The sequence below is a fragment of the Ovis canadensis genome, chromosome 21 (genome assembly GCF_042477335.2).
Source record: "Ovis canadensis isolate MfBH-ARS-UI-01 breed Bighorn chromosome 21, ARS-UI_OviCan_v2, whole genome shotgun sequence".
Taxonomy (NCBI): Eukaryota; Metazoa; Chordata; class Mammalia; order Artiodactyla; family Bovidae; genus Ovis; species Ovis canadensis.
In genome coordinates, this window is record NC_091265.1 from 42,732,975 (window position 1) to 42,747,442 (window position 14,468).

General features: G+C 38.5%; 1 pseudogene; it reads right to left on the bottom strand.

Moving 5' to 3' along the window:
- Positions 1–473: 473 nt before the first annotated feature.
- On the bottom strand, positions 474–1,408 carry LOC138426501 (olfactory receptor 10G9-like; annotated as a pseudogene).
- Positions 1,409–14,468: the final 13,060 nt, after the last annotated feature.

The following is a 14,468-nucleotide window of genomic DNA, read 5'->3' on the forward strand; positions in this document are numbered from 1 at the left end:
GGACTGTAGCTCCTCCGTCCATGGGATTTTCCAAGTAAGAATACTGGAGTGGGTTGCTATTTTCTTCTCCAGGAGATCTTCCCGACCCAGGGAGCAAACCAGGTTTCCTGCACTGCAGGCAAAATTCTTTACCATCTGAGCCACCAGGGAAGCCCTTAAAAAGGCAGAAAAGATGTTATATGTCAACTATATGTCAATAAGAGTGGGACAAAAATGTAACATAAATGTACTGCAGAGAAATGAGTTCATAGATCAAAATTTAAGCATGTTTATTGTAAATAAAAATTTGTAGTTTTAAAAAATTCTCGAAATCTGTGAAACAGATATGTCTAAGTAGTTCGAATAAAATTTAACACTGAGAACTATATACATAGTACATTTCATGTTGATAAAATTATATTACTATTATTATTATATTATTATTATACTATTTTATTACTATTTTTTAAATAAGCATATGTATAGTGTAGAGATTATTTGCTCTGTGAATATGCTACTTTGTCTTTAAGCTTCACCAGAGCTTTCTTCACTTCCTTGTTCCTCAGGGTGTAGACCACAGGGTTCAGAAGGGGCGTCATCACAGAGCAGAAAACAGCCACAATCCTGTCCACAACCTCCTTGGAGCCTGGTCTCAGGTAAATGAAAACAAGGGGAACATAGAAGCAAAGGACCACAGTGCAGTGGGAGGCACAGGTCTAGAAGGCTCTCCATCTCCCCTCTGAGGTGTGGATCTTCAGGATGGAATGGACAATGGATACGTAAGACAGCACTATCAGGAGAAAGCAGTCTGAAGCCACCACAAAGATCACCATCTCCACAATGGACTTGTCTGCATAGGCCAGTTTGAGGATGGGTGGTGCATTGCAGAAGTAATGCTGGGTCTGGTTGGGCCCATAGAAGGGCAAACAGAATGTCAGTGTGGTCTGGACACTCTGGACAGCAGAGTGCACAGAGGTACCGAGCCATGTGGTTGTGGCCAGGAGAACACACACCCTCTCACTCATCATGCTGGCGTACCTGAGTGGGTTACTGATGGCCAGGAAGCAGACATAGGACAGGATGGTGTAGAGGAAGCACTCAGTGCTGCCCAGGAAGTGGAAGGAGTAGAGCTGGGCCACACAGCTGGGAAAGGAGACAGGACTGCCTTCTGGGGGCACCAGGGTCATCAGCATTTTGGGCACAGTTACTGTGGAGAATGACATATCAGTGAAGGACAGATGAGTCAGGAAGTGTAGTATATGGGGGTGTGCAGGAGAGGATTCACTATAATCACCAGCAGGATGAGAAGTTTCCCCACCAAAGTGAAGACATAAATCACCGGGAAGATTCCAAAGAGGAAAGTGTCCAGCTCTGGTGCATGGGGAAGGCCCGTGAGGATGAAAGTTGTCACTAGGCTCACGTTTGTCATTTCTCCACGTTTTTGCTCTCTGTGGGAATATCAAAAGCACCCAGCATTAAGGGAGAACTGAGAACCCATTCTCTAGATAGAAGCTGCATCATTCAATGTTGATAACTCTAGAGTCATACTCAACTTTGTTTATTATGAAGCTTCTTTGAAAAAAGTAATGGAATAATTTCATCATCATCCTCTCTCTCTCTCTCTCACACACACACAGATATGCAAAAGGAAGTCGAGAAATTCTATGCATTCATCTATTGGTGTATCATAAATTGCTACAAATTCGGTAGCATAAAACAATTCGAATTTACTGTCTTAAAGGTTTTTTGAGTCAAGTCAGCGGGGTTTCCCTGCTCAAGGACTCACCACATTGAAATCAAGGTATTGGCTGAGTCTGAAATCTTGTCTGAGGCTCACGATCCACTTGCAAACTTATTGAGGTGGTTGTTATTTAGTTCCTTGAAACTTTGGGGCTGCTCATTAAATGATAGTGAACCACACAGCACTGTGCTTTTTATTACAAAATTGCCATATATATATAATATATGATATATATGTATGCATAATACATATTTTACATGTATATAATATATATCATATATGTGTATATATAGAGAGAGAAAAAATAAATAAATTCTCATTGTGCTATAGAGACTTCTCAGTTTCAAAAGCTACAACTTTAAGGAAAATTTAATCACTGGTATTTGTACTTGTGTCTCATTAATTCCACTTCCTGCTTATATAAGAAATACTCTTAGAGCAGGTTAAGAATCCAAACTCCAATAGAGAATTCTACAATCTCCAATACAATCAACAAAATACCAACCCTCATAAGATTGCTGTTATCATGCTTGTCTTATGTGAGACTATGCTTTATGAGGCTCTAAGAACAGAGCTCATATGTATTTTCCCAGCCACAATCCATTAGGTAGGGGCTGGTTTCTAACATGTATTTCAGTCTTAAATATGAAAGTATTGTTAGAGATGATATCTCTTCCCCCATCTTCCACTCCTCATACTTGTAAATCCAGGTGATGACCTCACAACAGAAGACAATTCCATCAAATACCTGATGCATATTTAAAACCTACTACCTGTGACAAGGATAGAAATGGTATGGACATAACAGAAGCAGAAGATATTAAGAAGAAGTGGCAAGAATACACAGAAGAACTGTACAAAAAAGATCTTCACGACCAAGATAATCACGATGGCGTGATCACTCACCTAGAGCCAGACATCCTGGAATGTGAAGTCAAGTGGGCCTTAGAAAGCATCACTACGAACAAAGCTAGTGGAGGTGATGGAACTCCAGTAGAGCTATTTCAAATCCTGAAAGATGACGCTGTGAAAGTGCTGCACTCAATATGCCAGCAAATTTGGAAAACTCAGCAGTGGCCACAGGACTGGAAAAGGTCAGTTTTCCTTCCAATCCCAGAGAAAGGCAATGCTAAAGAATGCTCAAACTACCGCACAATTGCACTCATCTCACACGCTTGTAAAGTAATGCTCAAAATTCTCCAAGCCAGGCTTCAGCAATATGTGAACCGTGAACTTCCAGATGTTCAAGCTGGTTTTAGAAAAGGCAGAGGAACCAGAGATCAAATTGCCAACATCCACTGGATCATGGAAAAAGCAAGAGAGTTCCAGAAAAACACCTACTTCTGCTTTATTGACTATGCCAAAGCCTTTGACTGTGTGGATCACAATACACTGTGGAAAATTCTGAAAGAGATGGGAATACCAGACCACCTGACTTACCTCTTGAGAAATCTGTATGCAGGTCAGGAAGCAACAGTTAGAACTGGACATGGAACAACAGACTGGTTCCAAATAGAAAAAGGAGTATATTGTCACCCTACTTAGTTAACTTATATGCAGAGTACATCATGAGAAATGCTGGGCTGGAAGAAGCACAAGGTGGAGTCAAGGTTGCCGGGAGAAATATCAATAACCTCAGAAATGCAGATGACACCACCCTTATGGCAGAAAGTGAAGAGGAACTAAAAATCCTGTTGATGAAAGTGAAAGAGGAGAGTGAAAAAGTTGGCTTAAAGCTCAACATTCAGAAAACGAAGATCATGGCATCTGGTCCCATCACTTCATGGGAAATAGATGGGGAAACAGTGGAATCAGTGTCAGACTTTATTTTTTGGGGTTCCAAAATCTCTGCAGATGGTGATTGCAGCCATGAAATTAAAAGATGCTTACTCCTTGGAAGGAAAGTTATGACCAACCTAGATAACATATTCAAAACAGAGACATTACTTTGCCAACAAAGGTCTGTCTAGTCAAGGCTGTGGTTTTTCCTGTGGTCATGTATGGATGTGAGAGTTGGACTGTGAAGAAAGCTGAGCCCTGAAGAATTGATGCTTTTGAAGTGTGGTGTTGGAGAAAACTCTGAGAGTCCCTTGGACTGCAGGGAGATCCAACCAGTCCATTCTGAAGGAGATCAGCCCTGGGATTTTTTGGAGGGAATGATGCTGAAGCTGAAACTCCAGTACTTTGGCCACCTCATGCGAAGAGTTGACTCATTGGAAAAAACTCTGATGCTGGGAGGGATTGGGGGCAGGAGGAGAAGGGGACGATAGAGGATGAGATGACTGGCTGGCATCACCGACTCGATGGACGTCTGAGTGAACTCCGGGAGTTGGTGATAGACAGGGAAGCCTGGTGCGCTGTAATTCATGGGGTCGCAAAGAGTCGGACATGACTGAGTGACCGATCTGAACTGAACTGAAACATAAGAAAATGTTATAAAGAAAATCATAAGGATGAGAAAATACACTTACTGTACTGTGTTTATGGATACTATAAGTGTATGTCAACTCTTTACAAAGAGAATCATGTGTGTGTCACCGTGTACATCAATATTGTCTTACAGAATAGATGACACTGTAGATGTTATACATATTACTAACACTACATCTCAAAAATGAAAAGATAAAGTGAAAAGATTTATATTTATTTGCAACTGTAACAACTCATGACTTCCATGGTGGCTTCACAGTAAAGAATCCACCTGCCAATGCAAGAGACACGAGTTGAATCCCTAAGTCAGGAAGATCCACTGGAGGAGGCAATGGCAAACCACGCCAATATTCTTGCCTGGAAAATCCCATGACAGAGGAGACTGGCAGGCTACAATCCATGGGATCATAAAAGAGTAAGACTCAACTTAGTGACTTAAACAACAAACAAAACAGTAAAAATTCATGCATTAATAAGAAAGAAGCAGCTATATGATTGCTTCAAGGTAGCCTGGCTCATATATGAATGAGTGAATTCTTAGAAAATTCTTATGTCATACAGTATTACAGCTATATCTCTTCAGTTCAGTTCAGTTCAGTTCAGTTCAGTTCAGTCACTCAGTCATGTCTGACTCTTTGTGACCCTATGAATTGCAGCATGCCAGGCCTCCCTGTCCATCACCAACTTTCGAAGTTCACTCAAACTCATGTCCATTGAGTTGGTGATGCCATCCAGCCATCTCATCCTCTGTCGTCCCCTTCTCCTCCTGCCCCCAATCCCTCCCAGCATCAGAGTCTTTTCCAATGAGTCAACTCTTCACAAGAGATGGCCAAAGTATTGGAATTTCAGATTTAACATGAGTCCTTCCAAAGAGCACCCAAGACCGATCTCCTTTAGAATGGACTGGTTGGATCTCCTTGCAGTCCAAGGGACTCTGAAGAGTCTTCTCCAAGACCACAGTTCAAAAGCATCAATTTTTCAGCACTCAGCTTTCTTCACAGTCCAACACTCACATCCATATGTGACCACTACACAGTATTAAAAACATTATTACTTCTTTTTTTAAAAACCACTTATCTGTGATGATAGGCTAATACAATTTCTTCCATGATGATGGAAAGAGGTATTCTGTATGGTAATGTAAGTCTTTGAAAGCAAAGTTATGATATGGTTCAAAACTAACAGGTTTCCACAATGTTAGCTTTATATTAAATATCTCTCACCTTATGCCTATATGAAAGTGAAAGTGTTAATTGCTCAGTCATGTCTGACTCTTTGCTACCCTTCAGACTATAGTCTGCCAGGCTCCACTGTCCACGGTATTCTGTAGGCTACAATACTGGAGTGGATTGCCATTCCCTTCTCTAGGGATCTTCCTGACCCAGGAATTGAACCTGAGTCTCCCACACTGCAGGCAGATTCTTTACCACTGAGCCATCAGGGAAGCCCTATGCCTATATATGAATATCTACAAAGCCTCTTGATGAAAGTGAAAGAAGAGAGTGAAAAAGTTGGCTTAAAGTTCAACATTCAGAAAACGAAGATCATGGCATCTGGTTCCATCACTTCATGGGAAATAGATGGTGAAACAGTGGAAACGGTGTCAGACTTTATTTTTTGGGGCTCCAAAATCACTGCAGATGGTGACTGCAGCCATGAAATAAAAAGATGCTTGCTCCTTGGAAGGAAAGTTATGACCAACCTAGATAGCATATTCAAAAGCAGAGACATTGCTTTGCAGACTAAGGTCCATCTAGTCAAGGCTATGGTTTTCCCAGTAGTCATGTATGGATGTGAGAGTTGGACTGTGAAGAAAGCTGAGCCCCAAAGATTTGATGCTTTTGAACTGTGGTGTTGGAGAAGACTCTTGAGAGTCCCTTGGACTGCAAGGAGATCCAACCAGTCCATTATGAAGGAGATCAACCCTGGGATTTCTTTGGAAGAAATGATGCTAAAGCTGAAACTCCAGTTCTTTGGCCACTTCATGCGAAGAGTTGACTCATTGGAAAAGACTTTGATGCTGGGAGGGATTGAGGGCAGGAGGAGAAGGGGACGACAGAAGATGAGATGGCTGGATGGCATCACAGACTCGATGGACATGAGTCTGAGTGAACTCTGGGAGTTGGTGGTGGACAGGGAGGCCTGGCGTGCTGCAATTCATGGGGTCACAAAGAGTCGGACACGACTGAGCGACTGAACTGAACTGAACTGAACTGACATATAATTTATGCATTTGTAACATACCTTTTCCTTATTTTTTTCAATATTTCTAGGCTATCCTACTTGTGATTTTTTTTCAAATTGTTGAAAATCTCCAAAAATATTTCCAATATATTTATTGGAAAAGTCTGCATGTAAACAGATCACGGTGTTCAAACCCGTGTTACTGAAAGGTCAACTGTATGTATATATCAGAGAGAGAGAGACTTGATAGCCTTATTTAGGTGGAAGTCTAACAATCCCCAAGTAACTTATCTCTGAATGAAAGCTTAAGAAGGAAAATAAGGGGAAACAAAAGAAATCTACCTTTCTAAGAAATTACCTTCCAGTATGTGATGTCTTTCAACATAAAACTCATGTCCCTTTTTAGTTCTTTTTTAACCAAAATTTTAAGCTTACTATATGCTATGTTGCGGTATTTGTTTGCAGGTTACTAATAGAAGAACAGGTACTGTTCTATTTGCTTGGTGAGAAAGAATGATTACTCTCTGTTCAAGGCCCCAACTAGTTTATGTGCAGAGAATGGAAACTAACACAGCTAGATGGGTAGGAGATTAACTTGATTTAGTGTCTCAGGGGATAGAATTACTCTTGGGTCTTTAGGTTCCCTTGATGAGCAGAAAAACAAAAGAAAGAGATTAATAAAAGATTTTTAATAATCATACTTATATTTCCTATGAGTTTGTTATTTGAACCCTCTTGAGTTCATGTAGTTCTGGAACTAATATTTATATCTAAGAAGAAAGGTGATGCATGTAGACTCATAACAGATTCCTCTCAACTTAAAGTGGCCCAGCATCCATAATATTCATCCCCAGCTGGCACTCTCTGTCTCACTGTCACTCTCTTCCACCATCTTCTTCAGGTGTTTTAAAACATCTTCCAAATTTCTTTTTTTAATATATAGAATTTTAGTGTGGCTTTTCATAAAGAAATCTAAAGAAACATAATTATTTCCAAGTTTACAATTAATAATCAGATTCTATTGCTGTTATTTCATTGCTTTTACAAGCATGACTAAGACACATGATATTCTTTAAGGGTATCTTATTTTGCAAATTAGGTTTTCGTGAACTTTCTTTTAGAGTAATAATCATTTTGTTGATTCATCTGAGCTTTTTCAAATTAAAAGTACTAATTCAAGTTATAAATATCAACATCTGACTGACTTAGATGAAAGAAACGTTTCCTCTGACATCTGTTTGTAGGTTATTCTTTGGAAAAAAAATGATGATAGTTTCCAAATTTAAATATATTTATATACACTCTCAAATCCAGTAATTTCACACCAGAAATCTATCTCATGAAAACAAAAGCAGCAGTACATAAGTAGATATATTCAAACTCCTGTGTTAACACATGTTTTATGATAACAAGACAACTGAAAATCTAGTGAATATTCCCAAAGAGAAATGGGTAAATAAAATATGGTACTGCTACATCATGAAATACAAAGCAGTTATTTAAAGTACTGAAATATAACAACAGCAGTTAACTTTGAGTGGTTTTCAGTAGATACCATGGTATTTTCTTTGGGGATGGTATGTGATATACAGAAGTGTAGTTAGCATTGTGCCATTTTTGTAAAGCCAGAAAGACAATTTGTGTGTCATCAAAGCATAGAGAAAGAAGCATAAGGATATATTATTTGTTTTATTGGAGTATAGTTTCTTTGCAATGTTGTTTTAGTTTCTGCTGTTAAGCAAAGTGAATCAGCTATACTTATACATATATCCCCTCTTCCTTGGATTTTCTTCCTGTTTAGGTCACCATAGAGTGTTGAGTAGAGTTCCCTATGCTATACAGTCAGTTTTTACTAGTTATCTATTTTATACACAGTATTGGTAGTGTATATATGTCAATCCCAATCTCCCAATCCACTGCACCCTCCCCTCTCCCCTTGGTATCCATATGTTTGTTCCCTATGTCAGGAGTAGAAGGATATAAATGAGCTTATAAAACTAATCTGGGGTTGAGGCGTGTGAGTGACTAAAAAAAGTTTAAACATACAAAAATAGTAATATAACATTAATGATGTAATTACTTTTAAATCATGTCCATTGCTGTATGCATAAAGAAATCAGAAAATATAAGAATTGTATATTGATCTACTGACTTGGAGGGAAGTCCATAATACAGAATTTAAGTGAAAAAAGTAAACTAAACAAAATCTCATATTTCAGTTAAAACATACTCTTTCACACACACACACCCACATAACAAACAATCCAGAAAAGCCAAAGACCAAACTTGTAAAAGGAATAGGAATCAGGTAGAATTATTCCAAAATCACATCTAATGAATATCTGGTGCAGGTCCACTGCTGTCTCCATGGAGCTCAGCCCCACAGAGGGCCACCATCACCACAAGTATCCCCTAAATCCCTGTTATCATGAAGTCAGCCCTGCCTTTCAAAACTGTGTTGCCAATGCTGTCATTGGTTTCATTGATTGATGTCATTGATTTCATCCTCTCTTGGACTCCCAACCACTGGACCAGCAGGGAAGTACATATATTTTTCTTAGTTTAGAACATTGCCTTTGTGTTGAGTCATTTCATTCACTAAGACTGCTGTTCATGTTTCACTGAATTTTGAAATCATTTACTTTATACATTTAGAATCAAAATACTCAAGTCTCAGCTCTACCACTTATAAATCATAATTTGGAGCAAGCATGAACATCTCTGAGCCTCAGTTCATCATCCATGAGATGGGAACTAGGATCCCCTTCCCTAATTCCCTCACTATTCTTCCCTGAGGAACACACAGCCTGACAGACGCAACAGTGTAGAGGAAACTGCAACACGACCTCTAAGAGCAATCGTGACACCCTATGCCTTCTTTCTATTAATGTGTGAGGTGGGTTTACTAAACCTCATGCCACAGGGGGACTTCAAACACCCCAGGTGATTCCACCAGCCTCCCATTTATTGAGGAAGAGGGAGTCTCTGCCTTAGAACGTAAAACTTCTTCATTGAGCAAGCTTTTAATCTTTAAAGGTGCCTATTTTGATGGACATGAGTTTGAGCAAGCTCTGGGGGTTGGTGATGGACAGGGAAGCCCTGTGTGCTATAGTTCATGGGGTCACAAAGAGTTGGATATGACTGAGTCACTGAATTGAACTGAACTTATTTTGTATACCAAACCCAGCATATAAAGCTGCAACTTCATCTGGTGCCAGGGTGATGATACACGTAAACGTCCCACTGCTTGAGAGAAAAGTCAGTTGTGCCAGATTTGGGGAAACATTGTGTCTGTCCTCAACATGGACATCAATTCACCAGAGTCAAATTTCAGTAAAAATTTTCAGAATATAGTAATAATTTTGAGTAAATATGACTGACTTTGGATTCTATTTATGGGTTACATGCAACTCCACTATGCTGTAATGAGAAAAAAATACCTTGATGGCTTTCTCTCAGCTGTGACTTTCCGCCCAGTGCACAAATCACCAAAAATGCATACAAAATGGGTGTTTCACTTGTTGTAGCTACTACACAATTAAATGGATGGTTGACTCAATAGCTATTTCTTATCGTTGGATTCAATGAATATTTCCTGCTTGGTCTTGCTCCTCAGGTGCTGAAACCAAGAACCATGTACTTAAATGTGCTTGCAAAAATTAAAAGTGGGTTGTGTGTCCTCTTTGACATAAATCACAGCAAGATCCTCTTTGGCCCACCTCTTAGAGTAATGAAAATAAGAACAAAAATAAACAAATGGGACCTTGAAACCTAAAAGCTTTTGCATAGCAAAGAAAACAACAAATACAATTAAAAGATAACCCTTGAAATGGGAGAAAATAATTGCAAATGAAACAAGTGATAAAGGATTTTCCTCCAAAATATAACAGCAGCTCATACAGCTCAATACCAGGAAAAATAAAAATAAAAAAATGAGCAAAAGACCTAAACAGACATTTCTCCAAAGAAGACATAGTGATAGCTAATAAACATATGAAAAGAGGCTCAGCATCACTAATTATTAGAGAAATGTAAATCAAAACTACAATGAGGTATCACCTCACACCAGTCAGAATGGCCATCATCAAAACATCTACAAAAAAATAAATGCTGGAGAGGATGTGGAGAGATGGGAACCCTCTTGCACTGTTGGTGGGAATATAAATTAATACAGCCACTATGGAGAATAGTATGAAGGTTCCTTTAAAAACCAGGAGTAAAGCTACAGCATGACTCAGCATTTGCATTACTGGGTATATATACTGAGGAAACCATAACTGAAAAAGAAACATGCCCTAGTGTCCATAGCAGCACTATTTACAATAGCCAGGACACGGAAGCAACCTAGATGTCCATCAACAGATGAGTGGGTAAAGAAGATGTGGTCCATATATACAATGGAATATTACTCAGCCACAAAAAAGAAAAAAATTTGAGTCATTTCTAGTGAAGTGGATGAGCCTAGAGAATACTGGACTGGGTTGCCATTTCCTTCTCCAGGGGATCTTCCTGACACAGGGATCGAAGCTGGGTCTCACGTACTGCAGGCAGACTCTTTACTATCTGAGCCACCAGGGAAGATCATACAGAGTGAAGTAAGTCAGAAACAGAAAAACAAATATTGTATATTAATGCATATATATGGAATCTAGAAAAATGGTGCTGATGAACCTATTTTCAGGGCAGCAGTGGAGATACAGACATAGAGAACAGACTTGCGGACACAGTGGTGGTAGGAGAGAGTGGGTTGAATGAAGAAAGTAGCATAGACATACGTACATTATCATGTGTAAAATAGATAGCTGGGGAGAAGTTGCCATATTACACAGGGAGCCCAACCAGGAGCTCTGTGATGACCTACAGCGGTGGGATGGGGAGGGGGAGGGAGTCTCCAGAGGGAGTGGATGTATATATGACTGATGTGTATTGTCGTATGGCAGAAACCAACATGATACTGTAAAGCAATTTTTCTTCAATTAAAATATAAATTTTAATAAAAGGGAAAAAGTGGGTTGTGTGCCATGCAATTGATGTTAGGCAGTGATCTAATAAAATGCAAGGTTTGAGGGCACTGAGTGTGTGTGTGTGTGCGTGTGTGCAGGGAGGCAGAATAAGGAGGAGAGTATAATGGGGTTCAATAAAGTTGGGAGTTCAGGAACTAAAGGGACATAGGAGTCAGAATGCCTTTTACTTCCGGTTTTCTTCAGCCCTTAGCCACAGTACACTCTGGTCATACTTATCCTAAAGTGGATCCTGACAACAACAGTAGCTCACTTAGAGCTACTGAACATTAAACAGATTCAGAATATCCTCAGGGAATTTTCTGGTCCTTAACGAGGAGGAAGACTTTGTTATGTTTTGAAAACCAGAGCTTTCAAATTGACCAGGCTGGTACATAGGCACAGGAGGATCCTATGTCATACCTGCTTGATTCTCAGCTGTGCCAGCTTTGACAGAATCATATATTCCCCCATAGCTCCTTTTATCCCATTTTATAAAAGAGCGAAAAAAAAAAAATCCTCTGCAAATGACAGTTTTATGCTGTGCCTGTAAAACTGACCATTTTTTCCCTGACACATCCCTTCCTTTTGAAAGAAGTCCAAATAGCCATATAGTACTTATATGCACTAAAAAATCAAACTGCCTCTGCTGAAACTTTGCCATCCCTTAGTTTTTAATCTGTATGCATGTCTGTTTTTCTAATTAATTTTATGCAAAATAATCCAAAAGAATGAAACCTAATTTTAAAGAAAAAACTTTTTTCTGAGATTAAATAGGTTTCATTTGTATTTTGAGTCTCATCAAATAAAAGATTAATGACAACTTAAACCCACACTTTGAGTCACTTCAAATACTAATGAATTATATGACAGATTGAACATACTCTGTGATATCTACCAAGGTTCTCAAACAGCACAACTGTTTGCCTATTGAGATACACTTTTCTTTCAATCTGGAATATATATTTTTCAGAACAATTACTAAAAGAAAAAAGAAAAAGTCAAACCAAGATGAACTATTTCATATACCTAGAACTAGTTAAGTGAAAATCAAGCATATTAATATTGGAGTCAGGGAATGAGATATGAGTGGTCATTTAGAACCAAAAGTCAAGGATTTAGCAGTGCTGAACATCTAAAAACAAGCAAGCAAGCCAACAATCCAGATATGTTAAATTTCAAAATATCTAAATATTGAGTGGAAACTAGAAAAACAACAAAGTAATAAATGTTATTATGTTCTCTTGTTGTTGTTCAGTTGCTAAGTTGTGTCTGACTCTTTGTGACCCCCACAGACTGCAGCAGGTCATGCTTCCCTGTTCTTCACCATTTCCCAGAATTTGCTCAAGTGAAGTTGTTCAGTCATGTCTGACTCTTTGCAACCCCATGGACTGTAGCTTGCCAGGCTCCTCTGTTCATGGGATTTTCCAGGCAAGAATACTGGAGTGGGTGGCCATTTCCTTCTCCAGGGGATCTTCCTGACCCAGGGATTGAACCTGGGTCTCCCACACTGCAGGCAGACTCTTTACCATCTGAGCCACCAGGGAAGACCTGGAGTTTGTGAAAACTCCTCCATTGGATTGGTGATGTCATCCAACCATCTCATCCCCTGTTATCCCTTCTCCTCCTGCCCTCAATCTTTCCTAGCATTAAGGTCTTTTCCAGTGAGTTGGATCTTCATATCAGGTGGCCAAAGTATCGGAGCTTCAGCTTTATATCCACCCTTCCAATGAATATTCAGTGTTGACTTCTTACATGTTTAAATTTTCCCTTGGCATCATAATAAGGATTTTTGATTTTTCATCTTTTTGCTTGTTTTCTCAAAAGAAAAAAAAATCTAATTCTAAAAATAGATGTTGTAAAAATTAGCTTATTCATTAAATACTTCTTTCAAATTGCCATTGCTCTTCCAGGCGCCATTTGTGGATTTTGTACTAAAAAAAATCCATATAAGGGTAGTATAAAGAAGCCAACATAACAAGGAATGGTTTTTTTCCCCCGGGTCCCACAAGTCCTTTCAGTTTAACTTTTTAATATCAAATAACTTAAGCTTTCATCCTATCTAGAGAAATCCTATGACTCTCATAAGATTTTGAGAATCTTCCAGAAAGAAGAGAGTCATAGAAAAAGTTTGTTTTTTTCTTTACCATTTACTTTCTATTCATTCTTCCTAATTTGAGTTTTGATGAACAGTAACTATGTTATCTTTTTAAGAGGTCATCCTTTCTCTTCCTGGTTCCCCACAAATTAGTCTTAATTCTAAGAATCACTGTTAATGTGTGGTCATTGTGTATTATAAGTTTTAATGGAAGCTTTATGGACAGTGGAGGATAATTGCAGTATTCTACAGCTCAAGATACAGATTTAGAATGAAATACAGCTTCTAAATCTCATTGTCCATTCTCTTGAGGGACTTCTTACTTACTGACTGTGTCTCTGGACCATGGACAAATGACACATTCATGAAAAATTTTCACCCCATGCTTTGTTCTCTAAGTTACAAGATCCCCCCAATATTTCATTTTTATATAAAAAGTCAACTTTCAAAGCAATTTTTTTCTCATACGTGTTATACAAATAGTATAATAGAAAGAGTGGTAGATTTGAAATATGAGGCTTTTAAAAAATAAAGCAGCTGTGCGATTTTAACTAAATGAATGATATTTCTTTCAGTATTCTATCCATATGTTAAATATATATTAAAAATCTATTGTGCTTCTGTGACTGTAGAAAGCAAATATGAAATCTCTGAAGTAAATATGAAACCAGCTACAAAATGGGGTATATTACATAGTTTTTATGGATCTGCTATAATTGTGAAACTGGCATTTGAGTCATAGTACTGACCACAGTAGGGAGAAAGAAAAGAGTTAGGACAGATTATCTGATTCATGCTTCTGCTGGCCCTAGTGGCATTTAAGAAACTCCCATTGTACAAGGTGTTACTTTATTGATCATTCAAAATCAGACTTTAAAACGACTTTAAACTCATACTAGTGTTACTTTATTGATTGTTAGCAGTACCGCCCATCTTCCAAGTGAAAAAAATCCATAATGATAATTTTAAAATAAAAGAGAATAACTTGTTTCTTAATGCTTTTCTTAAATGAGAAACATAAGGAAAACATAAGGAA